The following is a 20014-nucleotide window of genomic DNA, read 5'->3' as shown; positions in this document are numbered from 1 at the left end:
TCCCTTCTTCACCTGATCCCAGTTATCTAGAAATCCCTAATTCTCCTGTTTTTGTTTCCGTTTCTGCCCCACCTTCCCAGTCATAATTGTATATATATATATGAAATAAAGTTACTTTTCTTATATTGTGTTGTAATTACTTTCAGTTCCTTGTGATAAAACCAATTTAGGTGTCCACGGACACCGCGGTTGTTCGGAAATGTTCGTAAAGAAACGAAAACGTAACTGTCCTGAGGACACTACATCTGTCCGTAATGTTCTAATGCAAGTTGAAAATGTTCTAAGAACACTCGTAGTGTCCTGAAATGTTCGTAAATAAACGAAAATGGAGGTGTCCTTAAGAACACTATGCCTATTCTTAGTGTTCGATAGCAAGCAGAAACTGTTCTAAGAACACTCGTGGTGTCCTGAATTGTTTGTAAATAAACGAAAATGAAGGTGTGCTTGAAACGCTATGTCTGTCCGTATTGTTAGCAAATAAATTAAACTGTGCTAAGAACAAACGGCTGCCCGTAACTGTTCGTTTTACATGTGACGCACTTTTAATTAGTTCAGGACCCGAACACTGTCCGCAGAACATCAACACGCATGCCCAAAACAATGTCTGTACATTGAGTGTCCTGCGGACGACCGCTACCTTAGCGAACATGCTCACAAAACAATCATGTGACCGCGCCCACGCTCATCTCGTGCTCTAAAACACTGTTCATGTCCCCGACTAGTTTAAAAGTACATTTCCAAGTAATCCACAATATTACTCATTAAAAAATCAGCATACCACAAATCCCACATACTAATCCTAACTTTCCACATAGTTTTTGTGACTTTTTGAACCTTTTTTGATGTTCGATCTGTCTTGCGAACGGCGCGCATGTCCGCGACCCACACACAAGCACCCCGATATAAGACCATGCCCTAGAGCGCATTCTCATTGTGTTTCTGACTATTCCACAGAGCACACTGCATTTTGCTGCATACTTTGCAGATTTTGAGATTTCCATCTCCAAGCCTATGACATCCATGGCTCGACTATTACCACATGGTGCTACATCTGCCTCAGCACCACCCCCACCCCCTCCACCACCACCATTTCCCCAAGGGCCTGAAGAGGGGAACAGGAGTGAAGATACAGAGGAGGAAGAAGAGGATGACGAGAATGAGGTAGAGGAAATCCCTACTACCCGCCGTCGGCGTGAATCTGGGGTGTGGCGGTTGTTTACCGTTCATGGAAACGGTCCTAAATCTCATGCGAACCGTGTCACCTGTAATGAGTGCAAAATGGTACTCAGTCACGGGAAGCATGGTTCGTATAGCTTTGGGACCACTACCATGAAGCGACACCTGTGCTCATTCCACACTGGGGCCATTCGCAAGGTTGTACCTTGCGAGAAGCGTAGTAGGTTGATTGCCTCTACTTCATCCTCCGTTCCTGATCCTGTCACCACAAGGAACACCTCTGTGGGACAGCGTCTTCCTCAAGCTGCCTCACAGGCCATACAGAATTCTGATGACCCTTACCTTTTGAGGGTCACAGTTGTATGTGTGTACTGTGACACAGTACTCTGCAGGGGGGAGCGACTTCGGAGTGCTTTTGAGACGATCATCTCAGAGCACCAGAAGACCTGCTCACTACCCAAATAAAACCCACTCTACATCTTCCTCTCTCAGCTCACCCTTTCTTATCCCTTTGGTTGGTGTCCCCCTCCCTTTACCCTCCTTTCCCTCCTCTCCTAGTGTGTCGTGTATAAAAAAGAACAAAAAAAATGCAAAATAACAAAAAACCCCAAAAAATAAGGCTCTTTTCAGAGCCGCCTTTCACAGTTAAAAAATAGAAGTGAAGATACATAAAGCATAGCCATTTCCATTTCGTGAAAGTCCGCGGACGGTTCGCGAACAGAAAAACAATTGCATTGCTACCCTGTCGAAACCAATGCATTTTTCTCTAACAGGAAGTGGTGGCTCTGAAAAGAGCCTTTGGGAGGTGTTTGAATGTAAAACATTTTAACTACGTAAGACGTACTTCAAAACAAATGCTGTATTTCTAAAAAAGGTCGCAATGCATTTTGTACATTTCTCAGAAAAATCTGATTGCCAGCATAAGTAAGATGGACTCCATCTTTGTGAAAAATGTATGTACTACGAAACAAAATATTTTCATTGTTAAAAGAGGACATGCCAAAATCTCTTAGGAAGGCACAAACAGCCTTATTAACATTAAGCCTTGCTTTCTCCATTTGTGGACCACATGAGAATGAACAAAGCCACACTTGTCTCTGCGCAATCCGTGAAAAAATTATTTTAGAGTTTGGAAACATGTCCATTATCTTCTGAAGTCCTTCTTTCATTGCAAATTGCAAAGAAATTCCAGACACATGTCCTAAACTGTTCCCTCCACAATGAATTACAATTATGTCTGGATGTTCCTCTATCTTCATAGTTGCACAGAGAGGTAGCAAGTCCAACCACTTCATTCCACGCACTCCATGCCAGTGCACTTCCACATGTGGGAATCCAAGATCTATAGATACTCCACAGCTTTCTGCATTCACCTTCAAACAATGAATCCACGAGTCTCCCAAAATCCATACAATCTGTGTTTTGAAACACTGAGCCATAGCTATCTGTTCTTCTCTCTGCAAAAACAATATCTGAGAAAACCTCTCCTAGCACAACACACTCACTAAACTTTACTGACAAATCCCTTGCTTCATCCAATCTCATTTCCATACCTCCCCTCCCCAAATTCCCTGGATGTAATACGTGGTGTCCTAGAACTACCGCTATGTCCGCGAACTTATCGTAACATGTACAGCCCTTCTACCATTTCGATTTCACTCTCTGTGCCATTCCCTCATTGGATGTAGCTAAGCAATCACATGACCATCCACCAATCAAATCCAATAACTATACATGTAACTGCATCATCATAGAGCAGCACTACAAATGTACGGAGTATCTCTCGGAGTACAAGTCTCATACCATTGACAACCATGATCTACGAGAAATACTATACAAATCTCCAATATTTCTACTTGCAGCTTGGTCCATATCCATATACATGAACAGAAAGTACAGGTATACATATTTTCTACACAGTACATCTACACATTTTCTAACCGACTTTTACCTTCTATAATCTGAAAAATGAATGGACGATCATTGTTTCATTGTCCTAAAATGACCTGTCACTTACAAATCTTTATATCGTTTAATTTCTTCATACACACACACATGCAAATACTATTAAACTAACATTTTTGAAATAAAATATATACACAACATATAATCACACAAAATAACATACACACTCTATGATCAAATCTCAAACAATAATATTTGTACAAACACATAATTGGTTTTAATTTTTTTCGTTTATATAAGTACTTACATACATTTATATAGGACAAGCAGAATATGACATTCACTCACTGTTACGTGCAAAAGCAGGCTATGACACATAGCTCTCAACTCACCCGCTTTTGGCGGGTGTCACCCGCCTCGTAAAGGACTGCCTCACCCGCCAAGCCTCCTGCACGCCCAATCATTCCAATGGGCGTCTCACCCGCCAAAAACAAAATCAGGTGATTTCACCCACCTTTGCGACACACATGGTTGAGAGCTATGATGACAATGACTCACTATTACGTGGAAAAGCTTAGTTACAAGAATAGTGGTATTGTTACCATAATATTTGATTTATAACTCACACGCACTGTACGGTGCATTCATGGTATTTCTGTGCCTAAAAATAGAGATTCTGCACCATTCTGACCAAAAATCCCCCCGTCTTAAACAGTGATCGCCTGTCAGAATGGCCCTCAAATTCCTATTTTTCGGCACATAAATTACCCAACTCAGCCGCTAGAATGTAGATGTTGTAGAACAAACAACTGTTTTAATTGTTTAGCTTTACCTATATTATTTATTCTTCTCCACACCACTGGCTTACCTTTTTCTGTCATCTTAACCCCAGTTTAGTAACACATTAATTAAAGAATACCCATCCCTAGTAGTTCAACTTCCCAATTCACAATCACACACCATTACATACATCTTTATCATCTTACTCAAACAATCATGCACACAACACACATCCATTGCAGAAAACCCCAACCCATACCTTCTGTATTTTTTTCAACAGACGCTAAAGAATGCCCACCAAAAAGCAACTCCGTAGAAAGGGACGCAGAAGTAGAGCAAATGAAAAGAAAAGTCTCCAACATAAACACCCATCTATAGCAGAATTTGTAAAAAATGTTGAAACACAACAGCTAATACAGTCATGTTGTGAAACAGAAGAAGTTTCTAGTGCAAAAACTTTGCCTCCTCTATCACAAAGTAAAACAACCCAAAAAACTATTAACAGAAAATCAACTATCACTATAAATAAAACATCTTCTATAAATCTTGATATAGTACAAAGTAAGCATACCAAGAAAAGTATATTAGCCAAAATGTTCCGTCACAAAGTCCTTCAAAATCTGATAAAAACAGGAGAGAAACCAGGTTCAACACTTCAAACCTATCGTAGGAAAGTAATCTTAGAAGCGTTGATAGACAGTGCAATTCTTCTCAAAAGTAACTTATTTATTGTTGTGTTAAACAGAATTAAACCACTAACAAAACTAATAACTAAATTTCAAAAAAGACTTCTCAATAAATGAAATGTGAACAGAAATAACTTCTTAAATATCTGTGGAGGTGAATGGAGTCACACTACAAGCACAGAACCATACTTTAATGAAGAAGCGTACAAACAAAAGCAAACAAATACAATTGCCATACATAGCAGTGGTCGAGGTTATGAAAAAGTTAATAATACCATAATGGAACAAGAAGTACTCCTTACAAAAATATGCCCTGAAAACTTAGATTTACCCCTCCATTCGACTGAATCAGAACATCTAATTTACACATGGCCATGCACGTCAATGTGTAACATTCCCAAAAAAATGTTCAAATCTTTACGCCTATTCCTCAATCAATATGTGAAAAGCAAAGACAAAATCAAAATTAAAATACTGCAAAGTATGGATGCTTGTCCAGTACGCAAGCACACAGGACTGCAAGGACATTCGCTGGCCTGCATATCAGGAGCTACTTGCAAAACAACCTTCCATGATATCAAAAGGATATCAACACATCATGCAAGTATAAGAAATCTAGTTTATAAACTGTATTATGCAAAAAGTCCTGCTTTAGCACTAGCCAATTTAAATAACATTCTTCTACATGGCACACCAAAAGACCTACTAGAAGAAATCGATTATATACAGAAAAAATATTTTGGAAATGAAACCCACTTACAAGATGAATTAGCTGTCAACCAACTTCTTAACAAATCTGCACATGGCAACCTTTCACTACACACATACAAAAAAGAAATACTAAAATTTCAAAGCACTTCAGCTGAAGTACCAAACCACATGTGTGTATGTTGCCGCAGAACGTGTTATAAAAGTAACACAAAAACTATAGAACTTTCATACAAAATAGAAGACAATGAAGATTCTAAATGGTTTGAATTAGCTCTCTACTTTATAGCAGAAAACAAATACGAAATAATTGACCCCATAATACTTTGCAGTTACTGGACTACCAAACTTGACAACAACCAAACTCCTTCACGTGCTATCTCATATAACTTGGAATTACATCCACTACCAAAACTCCTTCAACAACTTAATTTATATGAGAGCATCATAATTCAAACAGTTCATCCATTTCAAGCAATAATACGCCTTCAACCAAAAACTGCAAAATTACCTCCCTCTGAATTAGTGAAAGGTATTCGTGGAAAAGTAGTGTATTTACCAATAGATCTAAAAGAAAATGTGCACACTCTAGGAGTGCAATGTCCAATGCAACAACAACAATACCTACAAAAGACAAAAACATTTGGCAACAACTGGTAGATTTACATAAAGTTCGGGAAGCCCTGCAATATCTCAAAGAGAATAATGATTATTACAAAGAAATTAATATCGAAGAAAACTTGAAAGATACAACTGAAATAATTCAAGAGACACAAGAAACTGGTCAATTTGAGCTCCTAGATCCTGCTACAATAGCAAACACTTTAGACCATTATACAATTCACCCATTGCACTCTAATGACACCATAGAAGATGCACTGGAAACGTACCAAATGCGTCAAACAAAAGGATCACCAATCAGCATATGGGAAAAAAGTATAGAAGCATGTGCTTTTCCTCTATTCTTTCCGACTGGCAAAGGAGGAAGATACGATGATAGACCTGTTCAAATATCAGCATCAGAATATCGCTCATTACGAATGTATTCTGAAGATCCCAGATTTCGACAAAATGTGGAATACATATTCCACCTACTCTTTGAAAGTGAACTAGCAACTTTATGTTACGGAGTTGCACACATAATAAAATCAGGATCACACTTTCAAAATATGACAGCCACACAATTATTACAAAAAGCAATATGCGAGGTACTAAAGAGTACTGGTTTCGACGCCATGGAGATGTACGTTGTATGATCAGAAACCTTGGCCCACCCACTTGGTTTGTTACATTAGGTTGCGCAGAATATGCATGGGAAGATTTACATGCTTTCCTACGCATATCAAACGAAAACAAAACAAACATAGATATACTAACACCTGGAGAACTTTGTTCTCAGGATCCTGTTAATGTTTCTAGATATTTTCACCATCGCTTCATTGCTATGCTACACTTTATCCGTAATAAAACTGTTCCTCCCCTTGGAGAAGTGCAACACTTCTTTTGGAGAAAAGAATACCAAGCCAGAGGAGCGCCACATGTCCACATGCTTTTATGGATTAAAGATGCTCCTAAATTTGGTCAAGACAGTGATGTCACTGTTTTACAGTTTATTGAAAAATATGTCACTTGTGAAATTATGTCAGAATCCACAAATAGTGATCTTCATGCAAAAATCTTACAATTCCAAAGACACAAATGTAGCAAATATTGTCGTCGGAAATACAAAAACAAAGGGAAATACTACACCAAATGCCGATTTGGTTTCCCTAGACCAGTTACAAATACAGGTCAAGTGAACAACCTCATGTCTTCAGTTAGACATAGTGTTAAAGGTAAGTCACCTAAAAATACATATTGCATAAAAAGAAAAGAAGAAGAAAAATATATCAATGATTACAATGCAATCATTGCCCACTTGTGGAATGCAAACATAGATGTGCAGTACATTGCAGACAATTCTACTGCAGTTGCACGATATGTCACAGCATACTTAACCAAATCAGAAAAGACAGATCTCCAAGAACTCTGGAATGACCTGTCATCAGATAAAACAGTGTCTCAGAAATTATACAGCTTGGGCATAAAAATGCTGTCCCATAGAGAATGTGGATCCTATGAAGCAGCTAATCGATTAACTGGTACTGCATTCTATGGTAAATCTGCAAATATAGTATGGCTAAGTCTTGGTCCAGCTAAATCTAGAAAAATAGTTCTAAAATCATACGAAGATATAGAAACAATAGCCAAACATGATCCCAACAGCCAAGACATTTTAAAAAAACAATTTATTGGACACATACTACCCAAACAGGAGTACCACTTTGGAAACCATGTGTCTATACCACATAGCCCAAAACTACACATACAAAAATAATATAAAACCTGATGAGCAAAACCGTAAATACAAAGTGACAAACTGTGATGGCAGCTTAGTAAAACTCACCAAACCAAATTTAATTAATCATATCAAATTGTCATTAAAGACTCCTCAACTTATAGAAATATATTACATGTCCCTGCTACAACTCTTCAAACCATGGAGAAAAGAAGAAGAAATACTAGATACCTATGACTCATATGAAGACGCTTTCAAAGCAAATGAAAGCAGTATAACTGATGTAAACTTTGAACAGTACAAAACAATGTTGCACAATGAACAACAACACGAAGAGGAACTCCAGGCCCAACTACATAAGGACACTCCTGACAGTAGTCAACCTTCTGTCACAGGAAGCCAAGAACCACTGGGAGAACCACTAATAACAAATGAGGCAGAATTAGCTATGATAGAAGTAGAAAAGACCATCTGTCACTATGAAGATAAAGAAGACTTAACTACACTACAATCAAAACTAAACAAAGAGCAACGTAGCATTTTTTAAGAAATAACAAAAGAAATTGCGCATGGTGTGCAGCATGAAAACAAAGAATGCACCTGCCAAAATTACAAACCTATACTATTGTATGTCAGTGGTGAAGCTGGTTCTGGCAAAACATTCCTAATCAAAATCATCAGTAAGTTCCTTCAACAATTGACAAACAACAAACTGTCAGCTGTTGTCACTGCCCCCACAGGTTTAGCTGCCTACAACATAGGTGGTGTCACTTTGTGCAACCACCTACAAATAGCTGCCCACTTCTCTCAAGAAGCAACCAACTGGATCCAATCCTTCCTTAATAACCGTATGATGAGAGTCTTCTCATTATCAGCAGCAGCCGACCCTATCCCTATCACGTGCGGCGTGCCGCAAGGCTCTTGCGTCTCCCCTACACTTTATAACATTTTCACAAAGCCCCTTTTTGATGATCTAGATGATCTGGGTATCACCTACACAAATTACGCCGATGATACCCAGATCCTCATCCCGTTGTCGGGGGATTATGACAAGGATTTGGCCTTCGTTAATAAAGTGTACCTCATCATCCAGGCATGGATGGCCTCACATGGTCTATGCTTGAATGATGACAAGACGGAACTTCTCATTCTAGGCTCCACACACTACCTCAACAAACTGGGCCACAAATACTCATCATTCATAATTGACGATAACAAAATCATGGTAGCTAAGGAGGTTAAAGCCCTCGGATTCTATCTAGATTCCACCCTTACCTTCAACAAACAAGTGAACGCAATGGCCTCCGCCACTTCCTACACTTGCAAACTCATCAGGGCAGCCAAATCCTTTCTCACCCCCACAAACTGCACCACCTTGTCCAGGGCGCTGATCCTGTCCAAGTTGGACTATTGCAATGCCTTATATGTAGGCTGCAACAAATATATCTCTAACAAAATCCAAATCCTCCAAAATAATGCCCTCAGAGCGGCCCTTAGTATTCCGAAGAAAGCCCATATTTCAGAATCCAGAAGATCTGTTAATTGGCTATCCACCAAGGACAAGATATTCCTTAAATCGGTGTCTCTGATTCATAAATGCCTGCACCAAGCAGCCCCCAATACCTCATCGCCAGATTTACTAGACCTACCCTCTCCCGCCCCTCGAGAATGGCCAACGCTAACCTTCTTCTGGTGCCCAGGTTCAAACGTACTACATCTGGAGGCAATAGCTTTCCAGTAAAAGCAGCGCAATTCTGGAACTCCCTCCCCCCTACTTGCAGGGAGGACCTACTCTACCACCAGTTCAGAGCCAGGACCGTCCACTGGCTCAAATCTCTCGACTCATAACGACTCTTAGAGACCCAGATTCGCCACTACCATGTGGCTCCTCATTGAATGTAAATATGTTTATAGTATTGCCCTTAATGTACATGCTCTACCCATTGAATGTAAATATGTTTATAGTTTTGCCTTTAATGTACATGTTCTATCCTCCTATTTGGCGTGATACGTCCGGCAATGTAACCCTAGCTGGACCTTCACCATACTGTATGTAACAAAGCTTTGCAACCCTCTTGCTGCATTTGCGCCTGGCTACCCTTGGGTTAGGTGCGCATTACAAATAAATAAAATACAAATACAAATACAAATACTTTACACTGATTACTACTCCTGCCAGTAGAACACCAAAACAAGTTAGATTATTACAGACTTTCTGCAGAAGCTGCAATGGAAATATGCAGAGTATTGAAACAAATGAAAATGCTACTAATAGATGAAGTGAGCATGGTGTCCAACCTAATGTTGGCTTTGATTCACCTCAGATTACAAGAAGTACTCAAAACAAACTATGAAGAGCTCTTTGCAGGAAAACACATCATTGTTTTCGGAGATCTTCTTCAATTGACACCTGTAAAAGGTGAGCCTATTTTTAAAACATTAGGACACAAACTCTGCCGTAAAACTGTTGGCAGCATTGGAAATGTCAACCTTTGGCAAAATTTCCAATACAGAGAATGAACAGAAAACATGCGTCAATCTGCAGATCTCACTTATGCCAACATCTTAAAAAGTATCAGAGTTGGTATACTTTCTGGAGAAGCAGAAGCAATATTGAAAACCCGGCACATGCATGCACTTTATGGTGATAATGCATGTGCTACAGATGTTATGGAACAATTAGCCCACAAAAATGTCAATTGTATGGCCTTAATGCCAACTCTTGCAAGCTGTTTCAAATTCAATGAAATAATGTTAAGCAAAGAAATGCAACCAATTATGGAAATTAGCGCCACAGACAAACTAGATGTACATGGAATGACACTACCCATATGTGACCAAGCCTCAGCAAGACTAAATAGTTTAGAAAAATCAATCTCAAACACAGCAGGCTTGGAAAAGATATTAAAATTATCCTTAAATTGCAGAGTAATGCTTAAACGTAACCTTGACGTGGACCAAGGACTAGTTAATGGAGAACTGGGTACAGTTGTTGGCTTTCAAACATACCCACGTGACAACAAAATTCAGTTTGTCAATATTCTCTTTGACAAACTTTCAGAAGTAAAAAGAATAGGACGCTCAACAGCTCGATTCCTTCTCTTCAAAGACATGTATGTACGCAGAGAACAATTTTCTCTAACTCTTGCATACGCAGTCACCATTCACAAGGTCTTACTATAGACAAAGCAATGATAGACATTGGTAACACAGTCTTTAAAGAAGGCATGAGCTACGTAGCACTGTCACGCCTACGTACAATTGACGGTCTATTTCTAATAAACTTTGATGCAAGTAAAGTAAACGCTGATATTCCTTGCATTTTAGAATACAATAGACTTTGTTCACTATACACCCCCCATCTACAAACATATCCTGTTCCACAAAAAGGAAAATGTTCTAAAAGAAAACTAAATCAAACAGAAATGCAACAGGATGTCACTGCAAATTCTCCAAAGAGACTAAAATAAACTAAAACTTCATCAAGTACCACAAGCAAAAAAGAATCAATTAGGGAAAGTAAACCAGGTACTTCTTTAAAGAAGGAAGACAAACTCCAAAAAAAGCAGTTAGATACAGAACTACCTGGACCATTTAAATTCTCAAATATAGTTGGTGTAAGTTGCTACGCAAATGTAGCAATGAATATTCTATTTCAATTACCACCAATTGTTTACAACATTTACTTACACAGTACAGATCCATTGTGTTTGCAAATGTTAGTACTTCACAGAAATGCAGCAAACAATCCTGACAACACGTATTGTGTTTATGGAATAAGACAACAATTGGACTACTGTGCTGGAATGGTGAAATTCACTATAAACTCACAGGAAGATCCACAAGAATTTCTAATGTACTTACTATTAGTACTGGAAAACAAAAACATACCTATAAATGTAATCTTCCAGATTTCATACATGTGGAAACATACATGCACTCTCTGCAAAAATGTGACACAAGAACAAATCCCCAATGAGCGCTTTGTCTATATATCAGTGCCTAATTGTGAATCCGTTCCATTTCAGCAACTTGTACAAAATGCAAACCACAGTAGATTATGTTCTAGCTGCAATTCGGATAATCTCTCCACATTACTAACACAAACACATAGTAAATACGTAATACTAATGCTTCTACGTTACAATGCAGATGCTACGAAAAACAACTGCAAGCTGACTGGATTCACACATGGTCAAATATCACTTGGTAGGAAAACCTTCACAACAATAGGTATAATCTACCACGCAGGAGCCACAACCAACTCAGGGCACTACACTGCATATATAAAAAGAAAAATGTGGATGGTTTGAATATAATGATAGTACCGTTACTCTAAAGCAGAGATTACCAGCTAATCTTACAAACGCGTATTTAATGTTCTTAAAACCAACATTTGATAACTGAACTGTACTTAAACCTTAAGTACACTTGTAGTAAAAAAATATAAACTGTCACAATATTTCAAAACCTATCTAACTGCCCAAAGATTCTACAACAACTAATCAGATAAATTAATACCACTCAAATAGAGCAAAAAATAGACAGTTAGAATACGCCAATTGGTATCTAACTGTCCCAAAATTTACAAATATGCAAACAGATAAATCAATACCACAAAATTATATCAAAATATAAACAGTTAGAATACGCCTACTGGTATCTAACTGCGCCAAAATTTTACAATATCCAAACAAATACCTAATATCTTACTGCTCACAAAAACTGAAACAATCCAATTCATAAAGCATTAGGCAGAAAGAACAAGTAAACGCGGAAAACAAACAAATAAATAAACTGTAGCATAACAGAAAAAGTTTTTTTTTTTAATCCAACATGTATTTTTTTTCTCCCACAGACCCAATGATTTTAGCAACAAACACAGAAACTTTGCAAATTGCACAGTACTCTGGTTTGTAATCTACTAAATATGAGGGTCAATAAAACAAATGGCCATGCACCCAACATTCTATACCCTGGCCACAACCACCGCAGCATATCACACCCATAGATGCAAGCATTGCAACGATTTTTATGTCTGTGAACAGGGGGAAGGTCCTAGGACACATTCAACTTGCCAGAGGACAATACAAACAGCGTCCTCAGGACACCCCCATTTTCTTTATGTACGAACATTTCAGGACACTGCGATTCTTCTTAAAACATTTTCACCTTGCCAATGAACAATACAGACAACGTCTCCAGGACACCCCCTGCAAACATTCCAAGACCCCACGAGTGTTCTTAGAACACTTTCAAGTTGACACCGAATCCATTCTGTTTATTTACGAACATTCCAGAACAGCCGTGTTGTCCGCAGACAAATCGAACACAACAAAAGCGTCTAGCACATAAATAAAATACAACTTTGAACCTATCTCATACTCCCCCATCCTCCCCAAAGACTTCTACACACCGACACACTCTACTAAATACACATATTGAACAAACTTTCACTGCGCTGTCTGCGGACATCCGCAAATGCAAGATGTCGGGCTCGACAGAAAATCTGACGCGCATCACGCACCACGCCGCCCAATCAGCGAACACGTCGCATGTCTGTGGACATGACACAAGCCGCTGGGCCAATCGGGGAGGAGGGAAGTCCGTCCACGAAGCGAACACAGATATCACTAATTTTTTTGCCTTACATTTTGGTCATTTTTTTAAAAACTACTGGACGGATTTACACCAAATTTACAAAAGCACGCTTTCGGGACCAGGCCGCCGCTCCTGCCACAAATTTGGTGTAAATCCGTCCAGCGGTTCGGGCTGTAGCCGTGCGCAAAGTTTTTTCCCATTCAGTCTATGGGAAAAAAAAAGTTTTGGACCCCCCCCTATAACTTCCCCCCTGGACGAATCCTCACAAAACTTTGCAAAAAAATTCAGAGTGGGCCATATACTTTTTTTGCAAAGATTGGTGAGGATTCGTCCAGGGGGAGCGAAGTTATAAGCCACCCAAAAAGTGCTCTTCCTATGGAAACACCAACTTAACCATAACTACATGGCCACTACCGTGGCCATGTAATATATATAAATATAAATATAGTGGCCGTGTAGTTATGGTTAAGTTGCTAAACCCATAGGAAGAGCATTTTTTGGGCACCTTATAACTTGCAATTCTATGAGCACCTCGAATTGTAGCGCCAGCTTCCGTATCCCGTTTAGAGTTGATCATGCTACATAGAAATGTCCTCGGAAGCAAATTGTGTACTACTTTCCACGTTGTTTTCTCTCTGTTGACATTGTTTCATGTCTGTGCTAATCGTCAGTTTAAACTCTATGCCAAATTAATAAGTCAATACATACATTGTAATAAAAATCAGCTAGTGAGACACATTTCTATTATGTTTTCGAAACAGGTACATCCTGCCATTCTGCGATTGTCATAGATTCCACATGCCAACTGACGGGTTCTTCAACCGGCAGCTGCAGATACTTGTGAACAACTGGATGTATTTGACTCTTTTTTAGGACGATCGCCAAGGGCCCATATGCCCTTACGCTGTACTAGCGATTAGGAGCAACATAACATCCTTTACGGTGGTCTAGCCCCAAATTGATGCACAAGCCCTGGAATTCACCCAAGCACTTCTTTTTCCCAAAATGAACACCTTGTGTACACAAAAAGAACAACGTGTGACTCACGATAAACATTTTCAGATCGCGAGCGAAGAAACAAATTTGCAATTTGCAATTTGATTGAATATGGCAATAGTCGGATTTTCTCTGAGTGTTTCTTGTGAAATAAAAGTACTTTACAAATTGTACAGTGTTGTTGTTTCCTTTTGAAGTACGGTTTAATATTCTGAATTGTGACGTGTTGTGTTGTGAGACGATGTGTGTTGATTTTCGGGTTCTGTGTCACATTACGTGGGTGATGACTGGGCATGTTTGGCAACGCTGCCCAGAAATGTCCCTGAGAAACGTGGAGAATATCACTAGGTTTGGTGATGTGAGGCTCCTGGGCGAGACATATGATTTAGTGCCGCTTGTGCAGTTCACATTAGGGCGATGCAGCAAAGGATAAGATAAGCACAAGATGCCCGCGCACTGCTGCTAGATTTCGCATGTGTACAAAAGAGGGAAACTAAGGTACAGTGCATAAAAATACATGTCCGAACCTTCGGGACAATAATATTTGCACTTGCCAAATTTATCAAATAATCTCTGGGGAGGTGAGGGGTGATGAGGATGGGATGGGATATGTCTGACCTGATTCTAAATGAGTTTACAATGTTGGGTGGTATTCTATCATGAGGGGGCAAAATTAGAGTGGGGTTCCCAAAATAATGTAATGGCTTATAAATGAGGTGCCATTTGACAAATCTACATGTCATTTGGCAAACTGATAATAGATCTAGATATACATTTTTTCCGAAGTTTGGTTCGATTTTGTCAAGAGGGAGAAAAATTAGAGGGGGTTCCCAAAATATTGTAAAGGCTTATAAATGTGGTGCTATTTGACAAATCTACACAAAGGTTTGGAAAAAGATTATAGATCTAGATATAAATGTCTGAATGGATTTGTCAAGTGGGGGGTTGGTTATATGACAATTGTATGTGTATACATTTGACACTTTTGAGAAAATAAAACATGGGTGGATTTCCAGCAAACTTGCGTAAGGAACATTGTCAAGGACCTACAAGCAGGGTTTTGGAAATGTGCCAGTGTTTTATTTTTTGACAAGTGTCATAATGTAGCTACAAAAAAAAAATAGTGGTATACCTTTAGTGACTGAGGGGTGGGCAGTGGCCAGATTGTCTGGGTTATGGAATAAGGACATGATCCGGACAATCTGGCTACTGGCCATGACCACAAGAGACAAAACATAGGATTAAAGTGTCCATGTCCACCTGGGACTGGCTTTGTGGTAAAGTTATTCGAAATTAGGATAGATTTTAAAGGGAAGTAAAATGTGCTCTTGGTAATATGGTCATAGGGTTCTCTTTTTGCCTTCTGCAGGCTGCCATGGAAAGCGAAGAGCGGCTCTGTGTGGAAACCCCAACTTCCCTTTCCATGGTGGCCATCTTGGAAAATGATTTTCCTTCCTACACCGGGACGCCACAGGCATCCCGGTGTAGTAAGAAAAATCCTCTTTTTTAGTACCCTGGGTTCCCGCTTTGGGAACCTAGGCTGCTAATGGCCTTCATCCCCCATTGTAGGGGCTGGAATGTGGGGATAATGGTCCAAAGACCTCGCTATCCACCCTCACTTCGCTTGGGCTGTTAACTTGGGCTGCTGGGCCAGTATCCACCGTTCTAGTCCCTGGAACGGAGGATGAACGCCACAATATTGCCATTAGCATAACACAAAATGCAAATGGAAATGTTGGAAAATCTTATTGAGTCTATGTACTTTACTGAGAAATATAAAGTAGATGGAGTCTATACGTTTTTTTTTTAGTTCTATTTTTTAACTGTGAAACTTCATAATACAATGCTATTTGGATTAATGCATTACTAAATGCACTACATGCCTCATGATATCTATTCCAATGATCCTTGACACTTTATTATTAACATTACAATATGAATCCCTTGTACAGACTTTTCATGAAAAGTAAATGCACATGTGATGTCATCAGTGATGTCATCAATGACATTTGTGATGTCATCTTTGATGTCCTGGGAGTTAATCTTAGCAGTGTACAGTGGTGGCGCGAGTTATGGCTGCTTAGCTTACCATAATTGACGAATTTCAGGGGTTTTTCGGTTTAGACTACTTCTGTGGGACACAAAATCCTACCAGCTACCTTGCAAGCAATACAAGAGGCTGTTGATCCATATCTTTCAAAGACAGCAGTCCTCTGTATATACTGCAACACACCTCTCTGCAGGTGAAGCAATTTCAAAGTACTTTGGAAGCTATAATCAAGGAGCATGAGAAACACTGCCCCCACCATAGACGTAACACACACGCAACATCTTCCCCTGTCCACCTGCCCCTCCATTTTAGCACTTCGTGCCTCTTCCCTCATTTCCCTCCCCACCTTACATTCCATTCCTCTCCTGCAAAACCCCCCCCCCAAAAAAATACATCAAACAACAACAAAAGGAAGGTTTCTTTAGGAACCACCTTTCACAGTTAAAAAATAGAACAAAAAACAATCTTATAGACTCCATCTACTTTACATTTCTCAGTAAAGTACATGATATGATATGATAGATTATGTATAACGTGTTTCATACCCAGAGGGTTATAAGCGCGGTCCCGGGGTCGAACCTGTGTTGCTCTGTGTCGTCTTGCTTCCAAGGCGAGCACATTGCTGCTGAGCTATCCTCCCGAGACAACATAGAATCAATAAGATTTTCCAACATTTCCATTAGCATTTTATGTTCTGCTAATGGGAATAATGTGGCGTTCATCCCCCATTCCAGGGACTGTAACAGGGGATAACGGCCCGGCAGCCCAAGTTATCGGCCCAAGCGAATCAAGGGCAGATAATGAGGGCTCTGGACTGTTATCCCCCGTTCCAGTCCATGCATTGGGGGATGAAGACCACTAGCACCCCCGGTTCCCAAAGCGGTAACACAGGGTGCTAAAAAAAAATAAAGGATTTTCCAAGATGGGCATCGTACAGAGCACCTCTTCCCTTTCCGTGGCAGCCTGCAGAAGGCGAAGAGAGAACGCTATGATCATATTACCACAAACAAAATTTATTTTCCCTTTCAAACCTATCCCACTTTTGAATAACCTTACCACATAGCCGGTCCCAGGTGGAAATGGCCACTTTAACCCCATTTCTTGTCCCTCGTGGTCATTGCCAGTAGCCAGATTGTCCGGGTCATGACCTTATGCCATGATCCGGACAATCTGGCCACAAATCATGGGCACAGGCTATACCTCGGTCATCAAAAGTATATCACTATTTTTTGTACCTGCAATATGGCACTTGTCAACAAAAAAAAAACGGGCTCATTTACAAAACCATGCTTTAATGTCCTTGGCAATGCTCCTTACATGAGTTTGCTGGAAATCTGCCCATGTTTTATTTTTTCAAAAGTGTCAAAATGTATGTACATACAATAGTCATATAAGCCCCCACTTAACAAAACCCATTCTGACTTTACACAAACATTCAAGGTTGGATCTATAATCTTTCTGTAAACGTGTGACCACATTTGTCAAACGGCAACAAAGTTTAAGCCACTTCAAAATGTTGAGATCCCCCCTCTAATTTAGCCCCCTCTTGACAAAATCCCATACTTTACAAACACATTTATATCTAGATCAAAATGTTTTTGTAAACATTTGTGTAGATTTGTCAAATGGCACCACATGTATAAGCCTTTACAATATTTTATGACTCTGCCTCTAATTTTGCCCCTACTTCACAGAATCCCACCAAACTTTGCAAAACCATTCAGACTCTGGTCTGTTTCATTGAGTGGCACCAAAGTTATAAGCCATCCAAAAACTGCTTTTCACCAACCCTGTAATACAGAAATAGGCATCGATGACTCCAAACATCTGAAGTATTCGCGAACATCACAGGACTGTACCCGAACATCCAGACTGTTTGTGGACTTGGGGTGAAAAACACCCGTTTTTTTTTGGCTTCTTACGGCCATCCCATCCCATCCTCATCACCCCTCACCCTCCGAGAGATTGTTTGATAAGTTTGACAAGTGCAGTGTTGTGTTTTTACAATATCTTTACCATAATGTCCACGGACATGGACACCGGCCGCTACCCGCGAATCGAGCATGGCGGGCATTTCCAAAAATCTGACACATGTCACGCTTTTCACCATCCAATAAGTGGGCGTGTCCGATGTCCACCAATCGGATGCCCGTCCGCGGACCGAACAGGGAAGTGAGTTACACGGACCGAACCCAGATGTCACTATTTTTTTTTACCTACTTGTAGCCCATTTTAAAGAAAACTACTGCACGGATTTACACCAAATTTACAAAAACATGCTTCTGGGACCAAGCTGCCGCTCCTGCTGCAAATTTGGTGAAAATCCAAGAAGCGTTTTAGGCTGCTTCTATGAAAAGAATAGATTTTTGGGACCCCCTCCATAACTATGCCCACCCTTTATGAAACTTCACCAAACTTACCTAAAAAATCAGAGTGGGCCATATACTTTTTTCCAAGTTTGGGAAGGATTCATCCAGGGTTAGCAAAGTTAGAAGCCACCCAAAAAGTGTTCTTCCTATGAGTTGAGTGATATAAACTAAGCCTCCTTCACCAATCAGGAACACCAGATGGTAAGTTTACATGTAGGTTTATTTCTCTTAGTTGTAATGTAGAGAAAGCACTGGGTCATCCATCCAGCCCAGCACATTAAGTCCAACTGACACCACTAGAACCCTGCGCTCCAAACATCCATCAACACTCCACCTAGAGTCCCAGTGACACCTAGAATGTTAGTGACATCACCACCATCACAACACTCATAGCCATAATCAAACACAGCACAGATTATGACATATGTCCCTCTCTTCAACCAACACAACACTCATAGCCATAATAAAGCCCAGCACAGATTATGACATATCTCCCTCTCTTCAACAACACAACACTATATCCATGGTAGAGACCAATCATAAGTACACTATTACCAGAAAAGTTAGAGCTCAGAAATCATTCTCTACCCCCCCTGAGCCAAACTGCTACACCCCAACATCTAACCAAGATCTTAACTGGAAAACACAAAAACTCACTCAAACCACAGGCTCCCCCCAGAACCTGAACCCACTCAACTACAAACCCACTGAATGAACCACAACAATGGAAGAACCAACAATAAGTCCTTCAACGTGGAGACCCCTTGCACCGCAACCAAAACTAACTCAATCACCTTCTAATCCCCACACAGACATGTGGCCACCATGTCTATGTCCAATACACAAAAACTCAACCAAAACCTTGATCCTACCACCTAACCTCATAACTACACACTATCCCCATGACTTACCAGACAGCACCTCACTGCCCCTAAAAATACCAGACAGCACCTCACTGCTCTTAAAAACACCGAACAGCACCTCACTGCCCCCTAAAATGACCCAGACAGCGCTCACTGCCCGCTAGACAGCACCTCAAATGACAGCACCTCACTGCCCCTAAAACAACCAGACAGCACCTCGCTGCCCCTAAAAATACCAGACAGCACCTCACTGCCCCCGAAAATGACAGCACCTCACTGCCCCTAAAACAACCAGACAGCACCTCACTGCCCCTAAAACACCAGACATCACCTCACTGCCCCTAAAAACACCAGACAGCACCTCACTGCCCCTTGAAAACCACCAGCAGCACCTCACTGCCCCTCACAATCACTGATGCCCTCCACACAGACATCATCCACTTATACCCAGGGGAGATGCCCCTACGAACAACGACAAACATAAACACCATAGGACAACATATAAACCCCACAGTAAGTGATAACCATATAAATCCATGGTG

The sequence above is a fragment of the Ambystoma mexicanum genome, chromosome 6q, assembly GCF_040938575.1.
Source record: "Ambystoma mexicanum isolate Mex_15411 chromosome 6q, UKY_AmexF1_1, whole genome shotgun sequence".
Lineage (NCBI taxonomy): Eukaryota > Metazoa > Chordata > Amphibia > Caudata > Ambystomatidae > Ambystoma > Ambystoma mexicanum.
The sequence above is the reverse complement of the archived record's forward strand: the minus strand, read 5'-3'. Positions refer to the sequence as shown.